Genomic DNA, 11,158 nt, shown 5'->3' with positions numbered 1-11,158 from the left:
GGTATGTGGGTCCTTAGGCAAAGCTAACCTACACACAAGAAAGACATCTGCATTCATCTTGCCCTCCCACATTTTGTAGGAACTGTTCAGGCTGCAAAGACTGTCCCAATTAACACTCTTTTGGTGGAAAGTCCCTAGCAGCGTTGCAAAGTCAATTGTGAAGTTCTTTCTCTTGCTGTGAATTGGTGTAGCTAAGTATTTTTTGAAGTAGCTAAGTATTTTCCAGGGAAGAAGGCTCAATGCAAATTTGCAATGGGTATAGCTAACCTTCACTCATTTTCATTCTTTTCCTCCATTGGAACTTGCCCTACGCTTTACTACTTATCTTTTTCAGTAAAAAGGACTATTTCAGTTAATGACATTTGCTCTGTGCAGCATGCTGGTACGGCTTTCTCTTCTGTGCCACAATTTGAAAGACCTAATTGTGTCTTGATGTGCAAAACTGTCCAGCTTTACAGGTGACTGTGCTTTTTATGTCCACCCACTTTTCCCGATGTTTTCACCTTGCTTTAGTGCATGTTTCTAAAAAAATAATTTTAAGATATGTGTTACGGGGGGAAGGAGGACAAATACAGTACTAGTGCTTATGACATTACCTCTACAGTCTTAGACACAAAAATGACTGAGGTAACTTGGAGAAATCGGGACGTGTTCCAGCAGGGCACTCACACAGGCGAGTGATGCACGCAAGCGGAACGTGCTGTACTTCCCAGTGGACTGGTTTCCGTGAGGTTTAAATCGTTTGTGTACAAATGTTACACCAGCGTGTTTCCCGTCTGAAGCAAAATGCAACACAATCGAAAGCCTCTCCCATAGTGAACGAACAAATTTAAACCGGCTTCCTTTGCCTGTTGCTATAGTAACCAGCTGCAGAAAGTGCTTTGCAGAAATTTCAGGCACTGGCTATATGAATTGTTTATGTAATCATATTTTATATGCAGACAGATCTCTGCCTTAATAAAAAGAAGTCACTGTATCACAGGACAGATGTGTGCTTTACTGCCTGCATTAGCAGAACAGATGTAATACATGACTCTGATATGAATAAAGCAAGAGACTGAATTTTCACTATGAATTTTTAACAGTTATGGCACATGATTACTCTATGACGTATCTGTTCTGGGACATGAAATAGAGCATTCTGTCTTTAGGGCTGTCAGTCAAGCACATCAGCCAGCATTAAATTCACTTGTAAAACATCTAGATTTTGTTTCTCCTATACAGTAAATATTTTCCAAAATTACAAATATTTTTATATAATCATAGAGTTTAAAGAAAATAAAAGCCCTGTTAGAGGGACATCTGCAATCTGGAGTGAAGCTTTAGGAATGTCCTCAGAATATATGCTATTCAGTCAGATATGACCATTGAGTCTGTGAAGGGAATTTGAAATCTGAAGTCCCCTATGGATATTTTGTTTCCCCTTTAAAAAAGTTGGATTGCTTGTAAAAAGGGATATACTCGAAAGCTCCAGCCCCTCCTGGTTAAATCTAAGAAGATGCAAAATAGGAAAGTTACAGCTATTTCGCTACACCTGAAATGCAGTTTTAACCTCTTCTCAGCATTGTAAGAGGAGATTTAAAACAACACACATTACAAAATAAAACATCTAATGAGACTTACAGAAAAGCATAGCATTTCACCATTTTACACCCAAGATGTGATGAATACAGTTTAAAATACTGTTTTCTTATGGATTTTAAAAACTTTTAAGCAAGAGAAGTTATGATTTTAGTCTATGTTAATTTTAAGCACCTTACTAACTCATCTGAAAATATGGTCTCACAAAAGAGAAATGTGTGTATAGCACAAAAAGAGAAAAAGCATGTATAGCATTTGGTAAGATATGTCAGAGTAGTTGTGTGTTCATTTTTTCCTACTTTTGGCTGAAGCATTTCAGAATAAAATTTAGAATAGAGGTTTATGCATACCAGACTAAGCTTTATTTTTAAGTCTTGACATAATTTGGCATTACAGTAATGGATTTAGTATAAATTTAGATTGAACTCTCTTCAAACACTTTGCTTTTTTGGACACTTCACCCTCCTGTTTTAATTCTCTGCACGTTTGGTGGCATAACTTTGTTTCTACGGCTTTTCTTCCACTATTTGTTTTTTTCCCCACTTGCTGACAGACTTGACAAGTTAGAAGCTTGCTGACTGTTAATGATTTCATCATCTATCATTTAATTACTTGTATTTGTTTTTAAAAAATTAGACTACTGCACAGGTCAAAAGGTTGTCTTGCTGCTTTGCTTAGCAAGAACATGAACTCTTCACAACCCACTAGCTGCCTCTGAAAGTGTTCTCCATTTCGTTAACCAAATCATACCCAGCTTCCATTGATAAACACAATAGCCTGCATTGATTAAGTATGTCCATATTTAAGAAGGCAAATCAGCCTGCTTTCAGCTGAATGAAGTTTTTCCCAGTTGTTTGTTATTCTGGTCTGACTCTTTTTGTCTCTTTAGTGAGATGCTATGGGAATTCTGTTAAAATCTATTTTTTTCTGTTCCATTTGAAAACACCAATTCTTTTCCCTAATCTACATCACTAAGAGGTGGGACACTGCCAGAAAAAAAAAAATATCTGATTTCTGCTATATCTCATTGCATTTGTACCTCCTAAAATACTCTTAGAAGCTTTTTGCCTGCATTTGTATTAAATGACCTGGGGATGTTTTTTCTGCCTTAGTTATTTGATTAGTTAATTTCCACTCTGAATAAGCATTTATATGTTTATCTGACTGTAAATATATTTATCAGAAATAAAATTATGAGACTATAACCCACTTAGGCTATATGAGCTTAAATTTGCAAGGCTCTCCCTTTTTTAGGAAAAAGGCTAAAATATTTGCAGGGGAAAAATACAGATAATTTTGAAATCATCTAAGTACACAGTAGTAAACTATTACCCAAATGTCATGGAGGGAAAATAATGGAAAGATATGTTAGTGACAAAAAATCCATTCAGTGTGTTTCCAATGGATTTTTATTTACTGGAGCAGGATGAAAAATTCATTGCAAGATGTTTTTCATGAAACTTTTTTTTCATTTCCTAAAACCATACTAACTAGAAACACTTAACACAAACATTATGATGTTTTTCAGAAAACAGAGCAACGTTTTGTGAAAATGTGGCTGCTTTTCCAGGGCAGGAGTAGCTTGTCTGTGGTACTGCCATCCCTGGTACGTGCGTGATGGGCCCAGACTGGCTGCCAGTCGGGGGATTATTGGATTGCTGCTTCTCATAACCCACTTCAGTGCTTCCATGCCTTCCCCACTGGTAGCACCAGCCGCTGCAGGAAACTGGGGGCTGCCAGCGCAGGAGGGAGACAAGTCTGCACGGCATGCTCCTGAGCATCCCAGCTACGAGGCAGTGAACGGTCATTTGCATGAGACACTCCATGTTATAGCATGCAACAGTCGATAGCACCTCTTGTTTAAAACTAGATCTTCATCCCCCGTAACAAAACAAAAGCTTTTCAAGTATGTATTCTTTTGCCAGTTCCCTGCCTGGCTCTCTCCCTCCTCCTTACCTTGTATGTGGCTGTTTCTAGTGCCCTGCTGTTACGGTACTTTGAAATGATGAGCTAGAAATAGATCTGACCTACTTGTGGAAGAAGAAATGGAAGCTGTGAAAACATAAAAAAGACCACAAAATCTAAAGAAAAAGAAGAAGAAAGAATCAGCAGCATTTACCCTGCTTGCAGGATTGTTAATGCATAACAGGTAGGGAGGAAATACTGAAAAACGCTAGTAAATCTCATAGCTATGTTCCACAACAGCTGCCTAAGGAAAACAGCTTGGCAAAATGTTTGCAAACCAAATCAATGGTTATTCATGAAGTGTTGCAATCAATGTCATGTTTCTGATCACATGGCACCACCCTCCACTCAACAAACTGGTGCATCCTCAGAACTGGCTATAAAGGTTGAAGGTCTCGGATCACGTTATTTTAACACATGCAGGAAATGCTATATTTTACTTCTGATTTTTGCATAGTTTTTTCCTGTCCAAAGAAAAATGTTTTCCTTCTATTCCATTACTTTCCTTTTACATTTTGCAACTAATCTAGATAAAAATATCTTGTCACCCCTTCTTAGTGTTTCTGCTGAATATTTATTGCAAGATCCTTCAACATACCGTGTTTAAAGTCCACCCTTTTGTTCCTCATTTTCCATGTAAAGTAAGATTTGATCTTACTGTGTTCTGAATGGAGGAATCTGACAAATCTTTACTATAGATTTCTTGTAAATTAAACTTCACCTTTAAAGCAAATTTTTTATTTCTAACCTTTAAAGACAGTCTCCTTCCTTTTCGGTTTTTAAAATTTGTTCCTTTCTGCCTCTTTGCAGAAATTTCCTCTAATTTAAAATCTGAGGGTTTTTAATCTTTTTCTGTATGTGACTGAATGAGTTTTTCCCCCATTATTTGTAAAGTTGCTATAAAAATAAAATAATCATTCATTCTATACTTCAGATGTAACTTCTGAAACACTTTACTGCCTTTATCTGAAGCCTGTGCTCCTAAATAATTCAGGCACTTAACTCTAATGCAATCACATTTAAAAAAGCAACATGATAAAGTAAGGCCACACTGCTGTTTCTGGTAATGACCAAGAGCAAACACAGAGAAAAATACAATTAGCAATTTTATACAAAGTTTTGTAGAAAGAGCATAATTACAGTTGCAAAACTAAGAGAGTATGTTTCTTTGTTACAAGACACAGCTTAAATTAAGCTGGCTATCCAACCTATAATGAAATTATATTCTAAGAAGAATCCAGACATCACATGAAACATAATACAAGGTGGATTCTGAGAATAATTCCAGAAGTAGCTAATGTGGAAAGTAGGTTGGGAAGAGAAATGGTGAATTTCACCATAACAAAGGGCCTTATACATGTTATTGGTCTCATCAAGGTTCCTATCACAGCATTTTATGTACTATAATAGACATTTATCAGAGCGAAAGATAATTTCCTCTATGCCTTTACTACAATTTCCCCATAACATTAGAGTAGTCTTAGACTACTAATATAGCAATACAGACAAAGAAAACTCTATACAGCGCTAACAAAATAATTATTGGTTTGCTCAAATTACTCTCAGTCAGTGAAGGAAGATAAACACAGATGATGTTTAAATTGAAAACAGGAAAGTAACATCCTCAAACAGTCGGAATGATCAAAGTTACCTTGCATGGAAATGTTGAAATTGATTTGTCATTAGGAGTAAAAATACAAGCACTTCATATACCTAATGGGAAAAAACAAAATCAATGTTCATCTGTGTGGGTTTTTATGGCAAATTCTTTATTGATTTGAAAGAAATTGCAATTTAAAAAGTCGAAGAGATTAATTTACTGTATCACGTAACTATTATTCATCAAACAGCAAGAGTAAGACTGGTGTACATGGCCAAAGAGACAGAATAAAAAATATCCTAATGGAATGTCCATGTATAAATGGATACACTGAAATAACAACCTCAATCTGGTTAATTCAGCTGCTTTCTCTGAATTTAATTATTCTAATTAAAATCATCAAGCATCTACCTACCACGAGAAAATTACAGGTTTGCTTCTTCATATCCAAAAGACAACGTAAAGCTTCACAACTGAAAAGCAATCCATTACTACAGGATCCAATAGCAAAAAGAAAAACATGATTGCCTATGAACTCCCCCCCAAGAATGGAAATGGAATATAAGACAGACATATTTGAACAGTATATACTCGAGCCAGCCGCGTGTTTTACCCTATGTTTCCACTTAATCGGGTAGCACAAAGGAAGGACTTTAAAGACCAAAAAAGCAGTGAGATGCAAGTAAGACAAATGCTTTCACACCTCCTGTCATCCCATTTTAAGGCCAAAAGGTTCTTGCTTTTTATCCTTATGTTTCAAACAAGTCTAAAAAGGAAGAGATCCTTATGTGCTTAAAAAAAAAGACAAAAATAATCAGTTCTGTCTGCCCCAGAGTCAAATACCGACACCCAGAACCGGGAAAGGATGGCGCGCTCTCCTAGGCTGCTTCATAATTCAAGATCCAATCTTCCAATACCTTATTCTTTTTCTGCATATTCTATCTTGCTTTGTGTGTCTTGTACCACCATGGCCATGAGGTGGACTTTTTGAATTGAAAGGAGAGTAACATAATACAAAAGCTATAGCTGTGAGGTAGTCATGAAACCCAGCGATGCATAAACATGGGTTTGTAAACAAGTATCAAGACCTGCGAACAGCATTACAAGCATAATCAAAAAGAATTACACAACGACTGGTATCACCCCTCAGAGAGCTTAAACAAGAAGCAAGTCAGATGTCACCGTCATACCTTTAAGTAAATCATCCACATTTTTGTGTTACCTTCCTCTGTCTATATACGAATTTAAGTGAAGCATGAAGATGTATTACGTCCCCCATGTAGAATATTCACTTGGTACAAACAGTAGCAAACATTAATTGCAGATGTGCTCGAACTTAAAGAATGTGTTTGAGACATCCTGAAGAGAAAACAGAACCTGAATCTCTTTTTAGGAAGTATTTCTAGAAGGACTTGTCTCAAAATAAGCAAGTCCAAAAATCCAGAAGCTTCTAGATAGAGGAATGTTAACTACAGGAAAAGTGGAGATGCCAGTGCTGCAACATCTTGCACCCCACACAGAAGAAAAAAGTGTATTGGGCTTCCTTTTTATGTAAGTGCATTGCACTTCAAAATAATAATTTCTACATTTATATAATCTGCTCCCAGGCCCTAATGACAATAAGAATTATTGCCTGCTACTATTATAAAGTGTAGAAACTAGGATAAACTGAAAGACATCTTTGAACAGATGAATAAGGCAACACCACTACAACATCGCATCATGGAGTAAAAAGGAAAAGTATTTGCAGGCTGCAAAGAGTGTCTGAAGACAACAGGCAGCTTGACACGCAGTTATGCACAAATCTGCCTTGACAGGGATGCAGATAGGAGTTAAATAGACTCAGGTATTGGAATTACCTTCCCAGAGTCATGAAACATTATTTATAATTTATATACCGCAATGTAACCAATATTCCAGTCATGATCGCATTTCTGTTTCAGAATAACAAGCAAGGGGTTAGAAAGCTTTAGAAGCACTGAGCATTAGCCCACTTCATTTCAGAGAAAAGGTACGCTGCCAGCCAAAGAGGAACTTTAACCTGCAGTATTTCTTTCCCAAACTGCAGTAGGCACATCAGTGAATAGCATTTCCTTTAAAAATAGCTGCACAGGGTGACTTTGTGAGGACAAAGAATGTGCTAATGTGATAAATACCTGTGACGAACATGTTTCACACTATTAAACAAGCACACCAAACCTGGAGAAAAGTATTTGAACAAAAGGGCATGTTTTGAAGGAAAGATCTGAAAGACTCTTTGAGGACTCTCAAGTAAAGTGGTACTTCTGTTATACTACTGCTTTCAAGTTTTAATTTTCTGCTGAGATTAAGGCCTTACTAGAGTAGTTTAAGACCGCCCAGTCATTTACCAAAAATTAAGGTGCATTATACAGTGTGAGCAACTCAAAAACTGCAGTCTGCACACCACGAAACATGCCAGTGGACCTACACAGAGCAGTAGTCAGTCACAACAGTCAGTCAAGAGCAACTAAAAGCAAGATGATGAAGAAGCTGAAATTAGGCTGAATGCTTCGCTGATGTTTCTGTATGAGCCACGGGGATGAAAGCATCCATCAAAAGGAGGAAAGTGTAACTACTCCTGCTAGAACTGGATGATCAATTCACTAAGTAAACTAAGAGATCTGCTTGTCTGTGTGCAGAAGGAAGAACTCTGAGTCGAGGAGCTCTTCAGAAAGTTAATCTCTCACTGCTGAGCACTGAGAAGTCCCACACCTCCAGCCTCTTACCCTGCACATATGACACTGAGAAAGGCACTGTTGAGTTGCCTCAATATCTATCCAGATATGGCCTGTTACACATTTCAGTGATGTGAGCTTTGTCTTTGAGGCATTGGTAACGTTACGAGTACTTGGACAGAGGTGTTGGGACCTCATTGAAATGATATCTACTGGACACATACATTAATTTCCATTTCCTCCATTTCCTTTTTTTTTTCCCCCCAATGGATCAATACAGTGGTTAATTTATATGCTATCCTCTAACCCACCAAAATTATAGCCTTCTCTACCTTCCTTTCTTTCAGCCCTTTCTTTTTAGTAAAAAAAATAAAATATGAAAACCAACAGATGTCATTTAAACTGAAACTACTCAATCACAGGGGTTTGGTTTGTTTTGGGTTTTCCCATGAATTGGGCCAGGGCAATTACATTTTGTAATTGCTTTAGATGGAGCTGGGGCTGAAGCTTTGGCCTTTTCTTACAAAATCCCAATGTGGAACAACTATCCTCTCTGGTAAGGTGTTGGGGTTTGGTTTTTTTTTATATATATAAAAATGGAAGGCTGACGTTAAAGGGATGCTATTAAAAGCACAATTTGGAGCCACATTGCACTAAAATGCCTAAGCAAAATATTTTTTGCAGATCCTGCCTTAGCAGAGGCAGACGTGTATCTAGAAACAGCTCTAACATCTTTGGCTGCGGCATTCATTTTTAATGGCAACAATTACTTCTATTTACAGTCGGTGTCATTTTGACATCTTCCCACCGAGCACATCTGCAGCTTTAGGATTGCTATCTCAGGTACCTACCACAACGTAGCCATGCGGCCTAGAGATCTCTATGGCCTAACCAGATCAATCTAGGGCACTGGCTATTGAAGCAGCATATAGCTAAACTGCTGCAGCTGCCCTGGCTACAGGCACATTAGAAGGTGAAAATAAAGCTCCATCAGCCAATTCACCAGGAGCTATAGGTGCACATTTGATTGCCCACAGCCATCAGCCAAGGAACCTTCCTACACCTGGGCTGTCATCGATTTCTGCTTGCAGTGAGAGTCACGGGAATCAGGCAGACCATTCCCTAAGCCGGCTCCTCAGCCCTCAGCTCGGACTCCCAGGTTTTCTGTCTTTGCAACAGCAGGCTATAAAATTCCTTCTCACATCACCACACTTGCAGCTAACCAGAAGGGAGGATAGGATGGGCTGCGCTGCTAGCATCCTAGCAGTAGAAGACACACCACTGTCAACTGGTGTAAGAATGAGCTCAGCTGTCTTGCCCTTGTCTTCCTGCAGGCTTTGATCAATACCTTCTGTCTGTTATTACTCCTTATCCTGCCTTAACGAGTTCAAATATGACTCTAAAAAGTGGACTTCCAGATACACCAGAAAGTTCTTAAGAAGCTATAATCCATCCTTGAAAGCAAGGCAGCTCTCCTCTTAGAAAATAGCTAGGTCATCCAGAACAGTATTTGCTTTAAAATTTAACACATCAGAACATGGATCTCTCAACTCCACTTGCTACCAGCATGGTAAATACAATGATTTATATTATTACTAAAAACTTTTTAAAAAACCTTTTTTATCAGACAACATTTTCAAAGGAAGTACGTTGAACAATTTCTTATTCTCAGAAATTCTGTAAACGATGCTTTTGCTTTTAGTAAATAGATGAAGCAAAACAAAAAAATTGCATGATGCTCCTTCAAATAGCGCTATACAGAAGTTATCCAGCCTACAAAACATGAAAACCTGCCAGTTTCAGTTTGGTTCCTATATTTTAACCCTCAGTGGTTTGCATATTACCCACAAAATCTATGCTTGCAAACAAAAGCCTATGTTAAGTCGTTTCAGCAGAAGGTGAGGCAAAACATTACTCTCAAAAACCCTCCAGCCAGCTGGCAAAATTCCTTTGCATTGGAAAAAAATCATCTCTGACACACAATAACACGCTGCTGCTGGCAAGCCTGCTGCAGCGTAGTACCGAAGTACCACTTTGACAACGTACATAGGCATCATATTATCTCATCTCACATATCAAAGGACAGAGGCTAGACTTATTTCAGCCCTTCTTTAATTTAGAATAAGAAACAGGCACCTTACAGCGTTGATTGCTCCTCTAATTGAGTCTCAGATTAGTGGTAGTTATGCAATAACTTTTTTTCTTTTCTCCAAAAGTTAACTTTGTTAAACTGAGTTTTATCACTTTTTTTTTTCCTCCTTCCTTCTCTCCTCCAGAAAGCAGATATGCGGTCAGGGCCCATGCTCTACTCTGACTCTTCTCTGGTGAAAACAGTATGAAAGAAACTTTAAAGATAACAACATAAATTCTCAGAGACAGCCCAGAAATGATCGTTTAGTTCCTGAATTTCTTTTATGAAAAGCGTTTCCAGATTACTTGCAGATCAAGTGCTGAGGTAAAGCGTACCTGCTTCAGTGTATTCCAACTATGATATTTGTGAAATAATGGCAATTTAAGTGTGAAATTCCAGAGAAATGGCTTAGGGGAAAAGAAAAGAAAAGTATTCTCTCTTCCTGCGTAGATCCTCCCCACCGCCCAAGGGTGGGACAGGGGAACAGGAGCAGAGGTGACGACATCCAAAAGCGGAGAAGAAGACAGACCTCAGACCAGCCAGTGGCACTGGGAACAAACCGCTCACATTAGATTTGCTTTCAAATTTTACTTACCTTTAGGTTCTTGCTCTCCAAGTCAGACCTCTCCCATGACCACCCAATTGCCAAACCCCTTAGCTACTCACTCCAAGGTTAAGATTTCAGTCTCTTGCTTAAGCATTCTATTTCGTATAAATAATTGAGTATTTATTGGAAAAGAGCTGAATGTGATTCTCACACATTCCAGGTAAATGTAATAACCACTGTTTGGACCATTTTGGAAGCAGTCTCTTTAAATTTATACTTCTGGTTTACTAAAACAGGCTTGTGATTTAACCACCACGTTATCCACAGGAAAATGTGACTTCTGCAAGGCACAGATAAAACAACAACAACAAAAAAAATCCTCCTGTGAAGATGAAAGTAATAGGGAAAGACTGTTAGCATTAAAAAAAATGAAGTACATCTCTCTACCAGCTGTGTAAAACTCCAAGTATTGTTCCGACGAGGAACAGAGTGCTCTGTACAACAGCTGGCTGGGTAGGTCTTGATACTTTTGAAACCAGCCTGAACAGTGAGGAGTAAGGCAGCGTGGTTATCTGTAGCAAACGTAGAGCTTATCTGAAGTTCTGCAGTTCCCCTCCTCATCTGAGCTGCTGCAAGGG

This window comes from Nipponia nippon, unplaced genomic scaffold (assembly GCF_047370975.1).
Source record: "Nipponia nippon isolate SJK-2023a ecotype South Korea unplaced genomic scaffold, ASM4737097v1 scaffold_7, whole genome shotgun sequence".
Classification (NCBI taxonomy): domain Eukaryota; kingdom Metazoa; phylum Chordata; class Aves; order Pelecaniformes; family Threskiornithidae; genus Nipponia; species Nipponia nippon.
The sequence above is the reverse complement of the archived record's forward strand: the minus strand, read 5'-3'. Positions refer to the sequence as shown.